Source organism: Octopus bimaculoides, chromosome 25 (genome assembly GCF_046866305.1).
Source record: "Octopus bimaculoides isolate indiv1 chromosome 25, ASM4686630v1, whole genome shotgun sequence".
Lineage (NCBI taxonomy): Eukaryota > Metazoa > Mollusca > Cephalopoda > Octopoda > Octopodidae > Octopus > Octopus bimaculoides.
In genome coordinates, this window is record NC_142952.1 from 28,134,441 (window position 1) to 28,155,025 (window position 20,585).

At 36.3% G+C, this 20,585-nt stretch overlaps 1 long non-coding RNA gene across 2 annotated transcripts in view; it reads left to right on the top strand.

The window, feature by feature from the left end:
- Positions 1 to 20,585, top strand: part of LOC149131141 (uncharacterized) — a 583,984-nt gene that overhangs the window by 335,942 nt on the left and 227,457 nt on the right. The window lies entirely within an intron of this gene.

Sequence of the window (20,585 nt, forward strand, 5' to 3'; positions counted from 1 at the left end):
CCTTTCAATAATTTTCTTTTCTTTTTCCTTTCTTTTAATGTAAGCAATAAGTTTCAGACTATACCATTGTTCCTGTTGTTGTTGTTGCTCATGTTTTTCTCCACTCTCTTAAGTTTCATAGTTAAATTCAAGTAGCTTAGTTTTTTGGGGCTTTTTTTTTAATACTTCACATCAACAAACCGACAACAAAAAAAAAACAGCACTTATTTATTTTATTGTTATTATTATTATTATTATTTTTCTTTTTCTGTGACTTTACAAATTTTATTTTTCCAGTTTTATAATTTTGGGAACAATGTTTTTTTCTCTCTTTTCGCTTCCCTCCACTTCCTCTTTTAGTTTAAATGACTTATCAATATTATTCAACATTTTTAGCTTCATCAAAGTTACATGCATGATGGGTCAATTATTGATCTGTTGTAGTGTTCTAAGGAATATACACGGCATCTGTATACAGTTATGCAGATGTATACATCACTCCAACCTTCTTTCACCTTTCTCTCCCCCTCTCGTTCTCTGTTTCTCACACAAACTATAGCCAAAGGAAAAAGAATATTATTTGGTTCAAATCAGAATCTTCCACTGCATTTTACGTTTTTTTTGTTTTCCCGTAGAATAACAGAATATATTTTCTAGAGTTGAAATTAGAAAAATGTTTGCATGTTTTTGAAAAAGTTTCTTCTTCTTCTTCTCCTCCTCCTCCCTTCTCGTTCTTCTCCCTTTTCGTCTCTCTTTCCTTCTTCACCTTCCCCTTCTGCCTACCTATTCCTCCTCCTCCTCCTCGTCCTTTGCCTACCTCTTCCTCCTCTGCTTGTCTCCTCCCCCATCATTATCATCACCACTCAACCAATTTGATATTGTTTCAATTCAATCTCCAACATCAAGTACGAAACCCCGAAGATCAGAGTTATTGGACTGCTGCCTGTTTGTTTTGTTTTGTTTCAATACAAAACTCACTTCCTCGCCGCTCAGGGGTATCAATGAATAAATAACAGTAATTTTAAAATGCATGAAGCTGTAAATTAAAATTGAATTCAATAATTGTCCTATTGCTTCTTCTTCTTCTATCTTTTCATCTCTTATATATATTGACAATCTCCAGTTTCTTTTTTTCTTCTCATATTACTTGTGATAAAATGCTTCTTCATAAATTAGAAATTTGTCATATTGTAATATCTTATATATGTATCACAACATTTCAACATTTTTTTACCCTTCTCTCTCTCTCTCTGTTGTTCTTCTCTGTTTCTCAAACAACGTATAAATAAATAAGAGGGGAAATTATTTGGTTCAAATCATAATCTTCAGTTATATTTTCATTTTTTACATGGAAAAGGAAATAGACTGCGGCCATGCTGGGGCACCGCCTCAAAGGGTTTTAGTTGGACATATCAATCTCAATATTCATGTTTTTTTTTTTACTTTTCTTTATTTAATCTCATACTCAGCATTTTTATCCGTTGTTCTCCTGATTCTACCATCCAAATAATGATAGTAGTAGTAGTAGTAGTAGTAGTAGTAGTAGTAGTAGTAGTAGTAATAATAATAATAATAATACATTCTACTATAGGCACAAGGCCTGAAATTTGTAGGGCGGCAATTACCATCGGCCTCAAAAGGAGGAAATGCAAAGTCGATCTCAGCAGAATTTGAATAATAATAATGATGATAATGATAATAATAATAATAGTGATGGTTTCAAATTTTGGCACAAGACCAGCAATTTCAGGGTAAGGGGTAAGTCAATTACATAGACCCCAATTTTCAGCTTGTACTTATTTTATCAACAATGAAAGGATGACAGGTAAAGTCACCCTTTGCACAATAATAATAATAATAATGGTTTCAAATTTTGATACTGGTGTCCAACTGGTACTTATTTTATCGACCCTAAAAAGATGAAAGGTAAAATCAACTTTGACAGAATTTGAACTCAGAACGTAAAGACAGATAAAATGCTGCTGAGCATTTTTTGCCTGGCATACTAATGATTCACCACCTTAATAATAATAATAATAATAATAATAATAATTCTTTCTTCTATAGGCACAAGGCCTGAAATTTGGGGGAAGGGAATAGTCAGTTTCATTGACCCCAGTGTTTCACTGGTTCTTAATTTATCAACCACTAAAGGATGAAAGACAAAGTCGACCTTGGCAGAATTTGAACTCGGAACGTAGTGACTGGTGGAATACCTCTAAGCATTTCATCCAGTGTGCTAATGACTCTGCCAGCTCACTGCCTTAATAATAATAATAAGAAGAATAAGAATAAGAATAAGAAGAAGAAGAAGAAGAAGAAGGCTACACCGGGGAAGTTTAACAGACTACACCGGGGAAGTTTAACATGTGAGAACGATAAATCACTGCTCCGAAACTTATCCAAAAACATCGGAAATAAAGACATCGCATTGAGCCCAAAAATAGCTGACAAGGGACTGGATTATATCCGAGTAAGTAATACTCATTGAAATTTATTTCTATCTTTCCAAATATAATGATGTATTTTAACTTGATACCTCCACTACCCGCACAGCGATCGTAAACACACGTGTTACATCAAAATCAAACCATCTTCGAACCCCAAAACACCATGTACAAACAAATTACAAACAGATTAAATAACACCGGTATTATTACACCCAAGAATAACAACCGAGAAGTGCGTACTGTAAGCTTGTTACGAAAAAAATACGAAGATCTGAACGTGCAAAACAATCTGACAACAGAAATAAACGAACCGGTACCCTACGAAAACGATGACCGTCAAAATAAAGGACCGGACGTTGTTCCTCATGTCCCGCAAACAAAACCAAAACGGCATAAATGGACACGTGAGAAATACATTTCGATACTATACGCCTATTTCACAGCAGTGCTCTACCCAAAAAACGAAAACACAACAACACATACATATAAAATATGGAAGAAAAATAATGTAAATATAGACCTCGATAAAACAATGAACCCTAACAAACTAGCTAACATAAGAAGATATATTCTAAAAGCAAAAAAAATATCAGAAATAGAAATAGAACAATTGAAAGGAAAAATACATCAGGAAAATCTAGATAGTAGTCACACAGCAATGCCAAATAATAATATAAACACTGAGATAGCAAAACACGAGGACAAACGTAACATTTCCGGCAAAAACGAAGTAAACAAAAAACAACAAACCCAGACCGTAGAGATGGATAATAGTGTACAAAAAGCACCAAACCAGAACACCACAGACAAACATATGAATGAAAAGGAAGGCAAAACAAATATAAAACCTGGAAATAACGAAGGGAAACCTAATAATTACGATACTATGAAAATGAAAATAACCAAAGAACTGAAAACCACAGATCTTAGAATGGACCACAGATTATATCTCCCAAAAATCAAAATAGACAATAAAACAACATCAATAATAAATAGCATAAACCTGGCCGTCACGGAACTAACAACCACAGAAACAACAGGCAATATCACTGAGTTAAATGACATAATATATGTGGCAGCCACTGCAGCCACAAAAGAAGCAGGATACTCACTCAAACCCATCCGAACAGGAGTTCTACCACCCAAACAGACCTTGTGGATAAATAACATCCAGAACAAAATTAAAAAAAAGAGAAAAGATTTATCGATTCTCAACGAAATTAGTAAACAATCAACACTACTAAGTAACAAGAAGAAAACAAAAATACTGTACAAATACAGCATTACAGAAAAAGATTTACCTGAGGCAAAAGAAAAACTAAAGCAAGACATCCTTGCCAAAGCACAAAGGATCCGCCGGTATGAGAAACGCCAACGTTTCTTTGAACAAAACAAACAGTTCAAATCCAACCCCAAAAAACTCTACCAAGAACTGGGTAAAAATAAAATAGACATTACTTCAGCACCAACAGCAGAAGAACTAGAGAAATTCTGGAAACAAATATGGTCGGTGAAGCAACAACCCCAGAAAAGGACCATTAAAACAACGAACTTAGCACCTGAGCAACTCTGGGCCCCTATAACAACTGAAGAGGTAACCCAGACACTGCAAAGACTAAGCAACTGGAAGGCACCTGGACACGACAAGATCCCCAATTTCTGGTTAAAACACCTGCCAGCAATGCATAAAAAGCTGGCAGAAAACTTTAACAACATACTCGCAGATCCAGAGACAATGCCTGAATGGCTCACAAAAGGGAAAACCATCTTAATCCCCAAATCCACGGAAACGGAGAAACCACAAAACTATAGACCTATAACCTGTCTCCCTACGATCTACAAAGCCTTTACTGCAATAATATCGCAGAGATTGAGTAAACACCTGGAAAATAACAACCTGTTTCCAGAAGAGCAGAAGGGATGCTGCAAGGGCTCATACGGCTGTAAAGATCAATTATTGATCAATAAAGCCATAACTGAAGACAGCCGCAGAAAGAAGAAAGGCCTCAGTATGGCCTGGGTGGACTACCAAAAGGCTTTCGACAGTGTTCCCCACACGTGGATTCTGGAAACACTAGCCATAAACAAGGTGGCACCAATTATCATAAAATACATAGAGCACTCAATGAACAAATGGCAGACAGTGCTACAGCTCCAAACAAAAGAGGGACTTGTGAAAACGAAAGCCATCCCCATTAGAAGAGGAATATTCCAGGGAGACACGCTCTCTCCACTCCTGTTCTGCCTGGCACTCACACCTTTAACCGAATTGCTAAATAGAACTGGATGCGGTTACAAATGCTATGGAAAAACAGTCAGCCACCTTCTATATATGGATGACCTAAAATTATATGCTAAAAACGACAAAGAGCTAGAAACACTACTACAGACAGTACACGGCTTTACCAAGGAAATAGACATGAAATTCGGATTAGAAAAATGTGCCAAAGCAACCCTGAAAAGAGGAAAATTAGTTAAAAGTAGCAATATAACACTAGATAAAGCCAATGAAATAAGAGAACTAGACGAAAGCCAACCATATAAGTATTTAGGAGTCAATGAACTAGATAGGATACAACATACACAAATGAAAGAAAAAATAAAGAAAGAGTACTATAGACGAGTTAGATCAATACTAAAAACAGAGCTCAATGCTAAAAACAAGATAATGGGTATCAACACTTTAGCTGTCCCAGTTATAAGCTACACCTACAACATCCTTAACTGGACACTAAACGAACTATGTAAAATAGACAGGAAAACAAGAAAAATAATGACAGGATATAGGATGCACCACCCAAAATCTGACATAGAAAGGCTATATATACAACGCACAGAAGGTGGCAGGGGTCTTATACAGCTAGAAAACTATTATAAAATAACCACCATAGGACTGCAAAAATACCTACTCCAGAAGCAAGGGAAGCTAATACAAATAGCCACAAAACACGAGCAAAACAAAAAACTGTTTTCAGTATTTAAGGAAGCTGACAAATACAAACAAGAAATCAATCTACCTAACAAATACGAAGAAGAAGAAGAAGAAACAACAAAAGCTATAAAACAAATGAAATCCAAACTAAAGCTAGAACAACAACGGACCATGATAAAACAATGGCAAGAAAAGCCCCTACATGGTAAATACTGGGCTAAACTAAATGCGAAAGAAATAGACAGAGAAAAATCCCAGCAATGGCTGAGAAGCTCAGGACTCAAAGCAGAGACTGAAGGATTTTTAATTGCTGCACAAGACCAGAGCCTCCCCACCAGAAATTACCAAAAACACATAATGAAAAGAAATATAACAAGTAACTGTAGAATATGTGGAGATCGACAAGAAACAATAAATCATATTATCTCTGGCTGCCCAGTCCTGGCTAAGAAGGAATATATTCACAGACACGACAGAGCTGGGACCTATATACACTGGAAGCTATGCCAACACTATGGAATAACAACAGAAAAAAGATGGTATAAACACACGCCAGAAAAGGTCACAGAAAACGAGAAAGCAACCATACTCTGGGATATGCCAATACACACAGATAGAGAAATTAAGGCAAATAGACCAGATATAGTTGTCAAAGATCATGAAGGAAAAAAATGCTTTCTAATTGATGTATCAATACCAGCAGATGACAACGTTTCTCGAAAAGAAATGGAAAAACTTTCAAAATACAAAGACCTGGAAATAGAGATAACTCGAATGTGGAGTCTAAAAACAGAAACAATTCCTATCATAGTAGGTGCCTTAGGTATAATTAAAAAATACTCAGACAAATACATAACAAAAATACCAGGACTTACAAATATATGTAACATACAGAAAATTGCACTACTGGGTACTGCACACATTCTACGCAAAACACTTTCAATACAGTAAACATAAAAGCACCACAGCAAACCACAGCACATACCCAAGGCGCACAGAGCTGCGCTCGGTAGTGAAGTGAAAGCACGTTATAAAAATAAAACTACTGAACAATAATAATAATAATAGTTTCTAATTTAGGCATGAGAGCCAGCATTCCATGGATGCAGGTTAGTTGATACTAGTTGACTCTAGCAGGAATTGAACTCAGAGTGTATAGAGGTAGAATAGATATTACAAAGCATATTTTCTGATTCTGTATCAACTTATTTATACAGCCTATCTGGTATAATTAGGAAGTGTGTTTCAGTTGTTGTTGTTGTTATTTTGCATCATATGGGCTCTGATTAATTATTATTAGGGTTTTGGCTCAAAAGCATTCCAGCTATGATTAACCTGTTTTTTTTTTTCTTCTTTTCATAGCTTTATCATATTGAGGGCTTCATTATTTAGTGTGTCCACCTATTTTTAAGACTGTAGGACGTGTTTTGAGGGTGATTTGGTTGCTATGTTTAGCAGGCTGAACAACTACCTTGAGCCCCACTCCCACCTCACATTTGAAATATGCATATTTGCATTGATATTTATAATTTGTTTGTGTATGTATGTATGTGTGTGTGTGTGTGTATGTGTGTGTGTGTGTGTGTGTGCATGCACACACACACACACACACACACATATATATATATATATAAATATATATATATACATACATGCTACTACTACTACTTTCTTTTTCTATTATTCAACTAAGTTTTGTGTTGCATTTGTTTTCATGTTGCTCTCACTTTTGTCCCTACACAAAAGACATGTTGGTCATGGTTGGAATGCTTTGTTGATCATAGGTATGTATAATGATGCCTTTGTTATGCACAAGGCCAATTTTCTATTTTATTTATTTTTTTTTTTATAAATAGAAAGAAAATAAAATAGATTGATCTCATTTTTGCCTGTTTTATTATCCCCGAAAGGGATGAAACGTGAATTCGACTTCAGTATAAACTCAGTTTTTGGATTGATGAAGCAGCGAACACTATGTAGCAAAAACACCTACCATGAATCGCTGCCAAATTTAAATCCATCTTCCGCGTACATATGATCTAATAACCAACGAAACATTGCGGATGTTCTAACATGTTGGTTCTGGTTCCTCACCATCTTTCCATAATAGTATTTGTCAATAAAGGAAAGAAACAAAAATATCATTAAAAGCGCACCAAAAACCAAAATAAATAAATGAAAAGAGACAGCAGAGCGGGTTTGAAATAACAATGTATCCATTGCCAGTTGACTTGTTCGACGAGTGAATCCAAACATGTTCATATTAAGTATACAAGTGTTTAGATTCAGCTAGATTGAAATCCCAAACCGTAAGAGTAATATGGCGGCGCGGTAGCAATTGAAAAATCTTTGCGTGATGATGAATCTGTGTTAAATTATTGCCTCCAAGCAAATGCTGTGATGTTTATTAAACTACACAAGAATACAAAGAATGATGCTGATGATGAACATGCTATTACAGTGGTGTTATTGGTGGTGTTGTTGTTGTTGTTGTTGTTGGTGGTGGTGGTGATGGTGGCAGCAGCTTTCAGGTGGGTTGGTGGTTGGTAGGCATTATTGGGCCCTATGCAACACAAATGGAATATAATCTAGTCATTTTATGGAATTGCCAATTTCATTTGCTGGAGAAATTCCAGTGATAATCTCATCTTTTCTTTATATATGTTCTTGTTGATCTTCTTCTTCTTCTTCTTCTTCTTCTTCTCCTCCTCCTCCTCCTCCTCCTCCTCCTCCTCCTCCTCCTCCTCCTCCTCCTCCTTCTTCTCTTACTACTACTGCTACTACCACCGTAGCTGTGACATGTGGACTCTGTGATATGATGGTAGGTTTCTCAGTGAACTAAATCAGTAACCCAGTTTCAGTTTACACTCAGAACCCTTCACTTCATGTCACCAATACTCTAGGGGACAGGGAAACATATTTGGCAGAAATTCTCATCTCGTCCATAACAATTCCAGACGTTGTGCTCATGTAACAAATCGCTATTGTTTAGATTTGTTTCCTCATTTTTATTATCATTTTTATTGCAATATCTGTACTGAAATAATAATAATAATAATAATAATAATAATATTAATAATAATAATAATCCTTTTTACTAAAGGCACAAGGCCTGAAATTGTAGGGGAGGGGACTATTCAATTACATCGACCCCAGTGTTTCTAACAATAATAATAATGATAATAAACTAATAATATCATTAATACTTCTTTGTCTCCTCCTTCTCAAGACACTAGTAGTAGAAGTAGTTGTTTTGTGATGCTACCACTGCTACGACTGGTGTTGCTACTTCTACAAGTATGAACATCACTACCACTGTTGCCATCACCACCACCACCAGCACCACCACCACCACTATAACCTCCCTGGTGTTGTGGCTCTATCATAAAAATACATCCAGTACACTCTGTGAAGTGGTTGATATTTGCAGAGTCATCCAATCCTAGAAAGCATGTCAAATGATACTCTCTTTTACTTGTTTCAGTCATTTGACTGCGGCCATGCTGGAGCACCGCCTTTAGTCGAGCAAATCAACCCCAGAACTTATTCTTTGTAAGCCTAGTACTTATTGTATCGGTCTCTTTTGCCAAACCACTAAGTGACGGGGATGTAAACACACCAGCATCGGTTGTTGAGCGATGTTGGAGGGGGGGGGGGCAAACACAGACACACACACATACATATACATATACATATATACGACAGGCTTCTTTCAGTTTCCGTCTACCAAATCCACTCACAAGGCTTTGGTCGCCCGAGGCTATAGTAGAAGACACTTGCCCAAAGTGCCACGCAGTGGGACTGAACCCGGAACCATGTGGTTAGTAAACAAGCTACTTACCACACAGCCACGCTGCAATAGGATCCTCTGCCTCCTCTAAAAGAGCAATAACTCTAAACAAAGAGCTGAATCAGGCCATGGCAATCTGTCTGACCAATGCCAGCATGGAAAAGCAAATGTAAAAATGATGGTGATAATAATTGTTTCTAATTTAGCCTCAAGGCCAGCAATTTTGTAAAATCAGGTTTAGTTGATGACATCAACCCAGGTACTTGGTTGGTGCTTTATTTTATCAACCCTATAAGCATGTTCAGTAAAGTTGACCCTAACTGGATTTGACTGCAGAATGTAAAGGGCTGGAACAAATACTGCAAGGTATTTTTCTGATGCTCTAATGATTCTGCTAAGCCACTGCCCTAAATAATTATAATAATTTCAAGCTTTGGCACAAGGCCAGCAAATTTAAGGAGAGAGGTTAAGTGAATGATATTAACTCTAGTGATCAACTGGTACTTATTTATTGACACTGAAAGGATGGAAGACGAAGTGAACCTCAGCAGAATTTGAACTCAGAATATAAAAAGTCAGAAGAAATGCTGCAAAGCAATTTGTCCAACATGCTAGGCCATCAACTGAAATTTTGTGGAGGTCAAGTACATCAATCTCTGTACTCGACTGGTACTTATTTTATCATCCCAAAAGTCACCAGTCTGTTACAAGACACCAGCACTGAGATTAAAATGTTACAGGCTTTGATGAAAGGGTGTGTGGTATTTTATTTATGTCTTATCTTTTACTCGAGTCATTGGGTTGCAGCCATGCTGGGATACAACGTTGAAGGGATTAGGGATTATATTCTTAAACTGTTTCTCATGTTGTTTTGCATACTATAGTTCCCTTCAGTATTTATTCTTGTATGATGACAGGGAACTGAGACTCCTGGTGGTTTGCTGTGCTTGAAAAGACATGGTTGTTTTTGCATACAGGCTTTCCCTCTGCAAACCTCTCCACTTGAACATCCCTAATCTCTCATGGGCTCATAGGTGCTAGTGCCACGTAAAAAGCATCCATGCTGGTACAACATAAAGGCACCCAGTACACTCTGTAAAGTGGTTGGTGTTAGGAAGGGCATCCTGCTGTAGAAATCATACCAAAACCGAGAGGGAGCCTGAAGAGCCCTTCAGCTGGTCAGCTCTTGTCAAGCCATCCAACCTATGCCAGTATGGAAAACAGATACTAAATGATGACAACGATGATGGTGATGTATACAAGAAAATATTATGTAATCTGTTTGTCTAAAATATATTTATATGTGAGGTCCCAGTCAAGTTAGCATAATCAGTAGAGTAACAAACAAAATACCATGTGGTATTTAATTGTGTTTTTGTTTTTTGTTTTTTTCTTCTTTAAACACATTTTGATTCTAAATTCTACCGAAGTCAATTTCACCTTTCAACCTTCCTGGAGTTGATTAAATCAACTAACACCCTCCCTCCAGATTTCTGGCCTTATGCCTATGTTGGAAACAATTATTGTTATTGTTATTATTATTATTATTATTATTATTATTATTATTATTATATAAAAATAAATAAATAAATAATCTCCCCTCCCCCCTCCCTTTACCATCACTACATCGTCATCATCATCATCATTATCATTATCATTATTTTTTCATTTGTCTGTGAAACCTGCTAGTTAGTAAATCTTGGTACAATGGTTAATGGTTATTACTGTTTTATGATTGTGAAACGGATGTTTAAATTAGTAATTAAGGCTAATTAATGGTCTTTCTTCTTTAGTTATATTGGTATGAGTGAAGAAGTTGTTGTTGTTGTTGTTGTTTTCAGTTGTCTCTTTTCTTCTTCCTCGCTCTGTATCTCTCTTCACCTGCTTCCTCTCTTTGTGGCTCTCTCTCTATCTATCTTCTATCTTTCCATTTTCTCCCTGTCTCCCCATGTATGTATGTATGTGTATATATATATATATATACACACACATATTTATATATATATATATATACACACACACACATATATATATAATGTGTGTGTGTGTATATATATGTATATATGTATTTATGTATATATATATATATATATATGTGTGTGTGTGTGTGTATACATGTGTGTATATGTGTATATGTATTTATGTATATACACATCTATATGTATATATATATATGTCTATGTACATATATATATATATGTCTATGTATGTATACATATGTATATATGTCTATATATGTATATATATGATTGTATGATTACGTCTGTCTTTCTCAATAATTCTCCATTTATAATTTTGTTTCTGTTTTGGTTTTCCTTCGCTGTATTTAGTAATCTCTCCCTCCTCCCTCCCCCTCACTATTTATTATCTATATTTCTCTCTCATGTGGTTTTATGGCTTTATTATATTGTCCCACTAACTCTCTCTAATTTTTTCTTTGTTTTGCTTGCTCTATAAATTTCTGCATCAAACTCGCCTTTCTTAATCTCAGTCAATCTTTATTGTTGTTCTTCTTCTTCTTCTTCTTTCCCCCCCCCCCGACTCAGACTCTGTCTCCCTTCTTTTCCCCATGCCATCCCCCTCTCTCTCTCTCACACACACACTCTCTCTCTCACACACACACTCTCTCTCTCTCTCTCTCTGTCTCTCTCTCTCTCTCTTTCAGTATCTTTATATTTCTGTATTGATCCAGCACTCTCTTGCTATCTCTCTCTCTCTCTCACCTATCTGTTTGCTCCACATAAACAATCATTGTTTCATAAAGACGAGGCTAATGTGGGTGGGTGGCAGCGGGGCAGGAAAGTGGGGGGGGGGGAGAAATGCAGCTTTTGACCTTGACCTCGTAGTGTTTCTGATGCCAACTTAATGATGTAGGACTAATTGTTTTGAGCCTATCATCACAAGCAAGAGCACTTTTATCTAACTTATCCTCTTTCTTCTGTACTTTTCTTCAGACCCATAATTTGTCAATGTCATAACCCCCATCTCACTGTAGCCAGCACCTGAGTGTGTGTTGGCGGTGGTAGTGGTAAACCTGATTGAGAAAGACAAATTGAGCAGGAAACACACACACATACATGCACGCTCACTTTTTCTTTCTCTGTCTTCCTTTTGCACACACATAGGATGTATTAATAAAGTGGACGCTATCATACTTCCGTGTTTTAAGCTGAGAAATTTTAATTAATTAAAGTTATGTCGTTAGCGATGAGAAAGAATTTATTAACTTAATGACTGATTCTGGTTAACAAAGGGAGCAGAAATAAATCCACAATTTGAATTAATTAAACACGGAATAAAATAGAAGGGACATGAGTCTGATCTTTTGCAGTATGGTGACAAGTCCAAACATATTTCAGTCTTATTAAATCTCATCAGCAAAGTAAAGTTTAAGTGTAATTGGTTCTTAAACTGAACAGATATAGGCATTTTTCTTTTTTCTTTTTTTTTTTGTACCTGTTTTGGTCATGCGACTGTGGCCATTTTGGGGCACCACATGAAAGGTTTTTATTGAATAAAGCAACCCAGGTCCTTCATAAGTACAGTGCTTATTTTGTTAAGTCTTGTTCAACTGCTGAGTTACAGGGACATAAACTGACTGACACAGGCTGTCACACGGTGGTGATGGTGGTGGGGAAAACACACACACGCACACACATGTGTACAATAGGCTGTTTCCGTCTACCATTTTTGCTCACAAAGCATTGGTCAGCCTGAGGCTACAGCCCAAAGTGCTGTGCCGTAGGACTGAATATGAAACCTTGATCACACAGCCTTGCCTGTAGATCTGTAGATTTTTCATAAGAGAATACAGAGTGGCGTGATAAAAGAATGATTGGGGAAAATCACTTGGAGATGCTTGTTGCACGTTGGGAAGTGTATGTAAAAATATAGTGAATTATAGTAAAACATTGGTCTGGTGGAACCTGTAAACAACAGCACCATTGTTCATGAAATGTTTATACAAAAAAGTAATATATATATATATATATATATATATATATATATATATATATATATATATGTATATGTATGTATGTATGTATGTATGTATGTATGTATGTATGTATATATATATATATACATATATATAAAAGTCCCTCTGTGTTTTTGATGAGCCACATTGAAGTTTAGCCACAAAGTTATTGGTACAAACCAAAATCTTGCAAACAAACTAATGCCCTGAAGAACTTGGCATCTGTTTTGCCTAATCTTCATGTTTGTGAAGAGGCTTTCTTTCTTCTTTCCTTTTTTTCCTTTTCTTACTTTCCTTCTTTCTCTTTTCTTTCCTTTTTCCTTCTTTTCTTCCTTCTTTCTTTCATTCTTTCTTTCTTTCTCTCTTTTCCGTCCCTCTTGCTCTCTCATAATTTTTCCTTCCTCCTCCTCCTTTCTTTCCCTCCCTCCTTTTCTTTCCTTTCTTATTCTTTTACCTTCCTCACCTCCTCATCGTCCTCCTCCCACTACTACTACTACTACTACTACTACTACTACTACTACTACTTTTCTTTCTTTTTCTTCTTCTCCAGTGCAGTCGACCTTCCCTTGTTGCAAGAACCATATATCTCATATAGGTTAAGATCAGAGTTGCTTTAGACCTTCAAAGCACAGTTCACAATAAAAGTAGGCCATTCTGTGCTGCGAAAGTCATCTCCTGCTTTGCAGAAGTTGACTTTAGCACAAATTCAATTATTACATCTTTCAATATCACACCACACCAGTGCCAGTTCTTCTCTTAGTTATTCTCTACATAACATTTAGTCGAACAAGATTTGCTGTGTCACTTAGAACGACGAACAACTAACTGAACCATTCTTCTTCTCAAAGATTATCTAATTCTGTTTGCTGTAGACATTGGCAATACCAAACTCATTACTCATTCAAACCTCTCTATTTTGTTTCTTCATCTGAATGTAAAGTATGATATTATGCTAACCTCTGTTATTCCTCTCTGCACTCCATCACTATCCGCAAGACACGTACGAGGAAATATATTGCATTGCTATTGTTCATTCTAAAATTTTTCCGAAGAAAGACACCATTCCAATCCAAGTAATATTGCAAGACATTCAGATTATTCCGTTGATAAATATATTTCTGTATTTGCTGACAGAAGCAGACTGATCATTGCCATTGTTGGTGGTGGTAGCAGCATCTGTGTAATTGGTGAAATAATAATAATAATAATAATAATAATCCTTTCTACTATATGCACAAGGCCTGAAATTTGGTGGGAGCAGGCCAGTCGATTAGATTGACCTCAGTATGCAACTGGTACTTAATTTAGCAATCCCGAAAGGATGAAAGGCAAAATCGACCTTGGTGAAATAATAATAATGATGATGATGATAATAATAATGGTTTCAAATTTTGGCACAATGCCAGCAGTTTTGGGGGAAGGGAAATCAATTACATTGACCCCAGTAATCAGCCAGTACTTATTTCATCAACCCTGAAAGGACGACAGGTAAAGTCAACGCTGGCTGTATTTGGTTTCTGATTTAAGCACACAACCAACTATTTTGAGGGGCATGTGGTTAGTCGATGCCATCAGACTCGGTGCTCTCGTTCATAGTTTACGTTTAGCTTTTTGAAATTTTGAATTTTTAATCACCTTTTGTTTTGAACTTGAGAAAGACAGACGTGCTGTCGAAATATTATTACTATCATTATTATTAGAAAGGATTATTATTACTATGACTTTCATTCATGCTTTTGCCCTGGAAGATGTTATACTGACACCATAGTTATCTTATTGTTGTTATTATTATTATTGTTTGTTTGTTTATTTATTACTTTTACTAAAGTGTATTGTCAGCATTGTTTCTAAAGACATTCTCTGAAATCCACCAATGATTGTGGTTATTGTGTATTAAAACTGTTCACTATTTTTGCTAATTGAAGTTCACATTTCATTCACAGCCTCCACCAATAAACAGTCTGTCTTATTTTCTCTCAATAACCTTTACTCCAATCTGAATATCTTTTGCATATGATAAATGCTGCATATTTATTTATTTATCCTCTTTGTGTGTCTGTGTGTGTTTGTTCTCTCTTTATTTTATTTTATGTCTCTGAATGACAGACAGAATGTTCAGCTGAGAAGATAAAAATATTAAAAAAAAAAAAATTGGTAAAATGTATTGGAAAAGTTTTTCTGTTTTTTTTTGTTTCCCCCCCCCCCCCCCGTCTATAAAACTAACGGGCATTTTCTTTTTGTTCAAAGCAAAACACTCAGAAATATCCACATTTGACAGACAGCAGTCATTATTTCAGCTAATGTGTCAGGACATCATCTAAAACTGATTTCATATTTGTCTATTTAAATGAGAATGTTTTCACATTTCGGAAGACAAAAAAAGAAAGTGTTTCTCCCTCTTCCACCACCACCCTTCGCCCCCCCCCCCCCCACCTGCCCTTACTTAAACTTGCAACAATTGAGATTCCGAAATTCTTTGATAGCATTTAGTTGTGATTTGGCTATTCTTCAACACCTGTCACTATTGAATTCTTCCCATCATAAATATATTTATTTATTCCACTTTCCATTGTTCTACTGGTTTCACTCATTGGAATGTGGCCATGCTGGGGCACTAGCTCCCATGTTTTGTTTGCAGGAGCTTCATTGCTTATCAATAAAGCAAAGCAGTTAAGGAAACAATAAACACATGTAGAAGATTCTAGCGCCATTGTTAAGTATTTATTGAAGCAAACTTGGCAAATGACAGCCGAGGTGTTATGGTGTTGAATAACATGACTGACTAACTAGGTGTTGAGCTTATAAAAGACCTACATTTTAGAAATACCTTAGATTCATCATCATCATCATCAACATCACCAGTTTAACGTCCACTTTTCCATATTCGCATGGGTCAGACAGAATTTTGTTGAGGTCAATTTTATGTGGCCTGGTGCTTTTCCTGTCACCAACCCTCACCTGTTTCCAGATAAAGTAATATCTCCCCATAACCAGATATATTTTCATGAAAGATTGGAAACAAAGGAAACTGGTTGCCTAACAGTGACACTTGTTCACAACTATTACATGCTGCCAAGGCATGTAGACAGTAACAAACATCCCAAATCTATATGTCTATCTATCTATTTATCTATCTATCTATCTATCTATCTATCTATCTATATATATATATATATATATATATATATATATATATATATATATATATATATACATACATACATACAGACAACATGCTTCTTTCGGTTTCTATCTGTGAAATCTACTCACAGGGCTTTGCTCGACCTGGGAGCTATAGTAAAAGATACTTTAGGCACAATGCCAGCAATTTTAGGGAGAGAGGTTAATTAATTGTATCAATTTCAGTAATTTATTGGTATGTTATTTGATTGACCTCAAAAGAGTGAAAGGCAAAGATAACCTCTGTGTAATTTGAACTCACAACATAAAGAATTGGAAGAAATGCTGCTAAGCATTTTGTATGGTGTGCTAATGCTTCTGCTGCTATCAATAAAATCTAGTTTGCTTTCCTGGAATGCATTGCACCAATCTAAACAACAGCATATTTTGTCTACAACTCTTGTATTAGTTTTTTTGTTGTTATTGCTGCTGTTGAGAATGAGACAAGAATGCAGGTAGAGCTGCCCACAGGATGGTTTAACACTACATGGGCAGAAGAAACACAAGGGTTGTGGCCTGAGACATTAGTACCAACATAGACCCTTTGACTTATTGTCACTTTCTTTCCTTTAATGATACCAGCAGGTAGTGACAACATCAGGACCTATTGCCCATATAAAGCAATGTTAAAAAGAAAGGTGGATGGAGGCGGATGACCAGCAAAGTTCACTGTCATCAGTTCACCACAGGGAAAGTTCACCGTCATTAATTCACTGCAGTCATTAATTCACTGTTTTTTCAATAAAATAATTTCTAACTATTCATGGTGAGATACTATGGATATATTTTCTTGGTAAACTTTCCTCATATTGAACTTTTCTTGTGGTGAACTCACCTGTAATTAGTGGCTGCTGCAGCTTCAATGAGAGTATGAACTGAAGGTTCGTGAATAGGCAGGGTGAAAGTATACGGAAATTGCCTCATTCTCAGTGTCTCTGACTGAACCCCAAAATCATGTTGTTGGGAAGCAAATTTATCACACAGCCATGCTTGCACTTATGGAAGGTGTAAACTAAATGTAAAAGATTTGGGGTTTTGTTGATGGTGTCAAGGATTAAGAATAAACAATGGCCACATTACTTAGGAGGTACTCTTCCCAAAAATATGGTTTCACTTCAATCTCACTGCTGTATTTTGAGAGAATGACTTTTACATAGCTTTAAGATGCCTCAAATCTTCTCCCTTGAAGTTTTATAGAAGGAAACTGTGTGGAATCCTACTGGATGGCCTGATCTTGTGTGATAGACTTGATCTGCCACTCTGTTTAACACCACCACCTGGTCCTTAAGTGCCTTTCAACTTTTCAAACTCCTTTCTGTTGTAAATATGGGTGTATGCATGTGTCCAATCCATGCCAGCATGGAAATTAGTTGTTAAATGAGGATGAGAAAGAGAGAGAGAGAGAGAGAGAGAGACACACACACATGGCCATAATTGAATCTTCAGTTTTTTCGGTTCAAAATGCAGATTGTCTGCTAGAGCAAAGCCTTGCTATTGGCAACAAAAGTGAATATATTGACTGTCATCAATTTTGCGCAACTTCATACATTCTTCGTAGGTTTTGTAGAGGTAGATCTTCTATGGTCAAGTGCCAAACCTATCTTCTATCACCCTTCATCTGTTTCCAAACAAGGCAATAATTCCCGTGACCAGACATGTTTTCCATGGAAACCTGTTAACAATCAACATCTCTTGTATGACAGTGCTGCATGTTTACAACCATCATGTGATGTCAGGGTAGGGGTATAGATGCATGCGTGCATACATACATACGTATGTATGCAAACACATGCACACACACACAGGTGATGACGATGATGATGATGACAGTGCTCTTCTTTCCGATTTCTTCTACCTAATCCTCTCTCAAGGCTTTAGTCAGCCCTGGGCTATAAGTAGAAGACGCCTTAAATGCCAGTCAGACTGAGTTCAACATGACACAGTTGGGAAGCAAGTTTCCCAACAACACAGTTATGCCAGCATGACAAATATAAAATTTCCTATTGTAAAGAAGAAAATATAATTGCTATAATTGAACCTTTATAATTTACTGGTACTTCTTGTATTGACTTAGAAAGACAACAGACACCCTCGTCATAATTAGATTCAGAAAAGAAATATAATACCATAAACTATGAATTGTGGCTTTCTATCACGTAACATGAAGTCTATTTCAATAATAATGTATGTCTGTGACAGAGGTTTTGTTAGTTTACTTGTGTTATGTATTAAATAATGCAAAACTTATGTCACATTTTCTCTGCATCCTTTCCTATTAAAAATTTATACAATTATATTAAATATCGGACTGAAGAGGGTCTGGGTAAACAAATGTCTAGAAGGGGTCAAGACATTTCAAGATGATTATACAGCCAAAGAAACTAATTGATATTGTAATGACAATTCTATATAAACAGAAATACAAGTTAATTTATAAATAATGCAAGTAAAGAAGAGCGGACCTATAACAATTGAAAGTGTTTTGGTGTTGGAATTCTGAGAGATTTAGAAATAATTTTGTCTGTTGCTAATAGCAATATATAAGCATTAGGCTATTGTTTTTTTCTATATCTTTACTAACAAGTGTTTTAGAAATTTGCAGTAATTTAAAAACTTTTTTTTTTTTTTTTAATTATCGTCTGATAGAATAAAGCCCGTTTTTCACTTTCTTCTTTTACTTTCATTTTACTTGTTATCAAAAGGAAACCTGATATTAAAGAGATGTAAATATATTCCTGCATCTTATAGTGTCTTATTGCCAGCAGCGTTATTCTGAAATGTCTTGATATATTACTGATTTCTATTGCTGTCATGCTAGCTAGACAGTAACAGAAGTAAGTATTTGTCAAAACCGAATTTACTCGAAATTGATGTCATTAACCTAAAGAACAATCAGTCTATCATTATGGCGTAGTTTCATATTCAACAGATCTCTGATTCTCAAAATTCTATGTAGCTCAGTGCTTCTGTTCGCTGAATGATATCTTACAAGTGCTCCCATCCCCAAGTTTTACTCATCTTTTATCTCTATCTTTCACTCATGTCAGTCATGAGACTAATGTCATGCTGCGATGCTAACTTGAAGGGTTTTGGGCCACACTGTAAAGTGGTTGGTGTTTGGAAGGGCATCCAGCTGTAAAAACCTAGACAAAACAGACAGTGAAGTCAGGTACTGTTTACTGTCTAGCCAGCCCCTGTCGAACCATCCAACCCATGCCAGCATGGAAAACAAATGCTAAATGATGATGATGATGATGATATCTACCCCAGTGCTTATTTTTTTAAGTCTGGCACTTCTGTTGGTCTCCTTTGCTGAACTGCTACTTTATGGGGATGTAAACAAATGAACAAGGGATGGTAGGACAAACACAGAAAAACACACACGCACTTCCAGATATTTTTACACACAATGTGCTTCCACACAGTTTCTATCCACCAAATCCATCCACAAGTCATTGGGAAGCCTTGGGTTATTGTGAAAGGAAGACAGTTGCCCAAAACAACAGTTGCAAACTGAACTTCTAACCACATAGCCAAAAAAATAAAAAAAAGATTGTAAAACAGAAAAGCTGATTTTGCACATTCTATTTGTCATTCATGTTTCTGCTGTCTAATAACACACAAACACACAGAGTTATTTTCTTCTTGGAAATGTGTTTAAATTATGAATACTGGTGCATGATTGATTGTTTTATGCATGGAATAAGTAATACTCTTCTTCATTGAAATATAGGTATATATTTCAAGATGGAATTAAGTAAAAGAAGGTGTAGTAACGCTTTAATAGCAGACGACATATCCGGAAAGCTTATCCATGCATGCGCAGGGACTAGTTCCGGAAGGAACACAGGAAGAGTCTCATGCGCATGCCTAGTCATCAATATTCAAGCTTGGCGCCCTTATTCATTCTCTTTCTCGGCCGGCCGGCCATGAGCATGGACGTGTCAAGCAGTCTCTCCAACATTCCAACTCTGGAGACAGCTCTCTCCAACATTCCAACTCTGGAGACAGCTCTCTCCAACATTCCAACTCTGGAGACAGCTCTCTCCAACATTCCAACTCTGGAGCTAGACAAATAACCAACCAAAATCATTGACGGCGTCTCAGCAACCAAAGGGCGAAGTGCTGCCTATTTCCTCTGTACATAAACATTGTTGTGTTGATAGTTCAGAATCTGCGTTCCGTTGTTTCTTCAGAATTTAATGTACGGAAAGCGGTGTACACCTAATGGTGTATAACCACTTTCCTATAAAGGTAAAACAATATTGAAATAAAAGA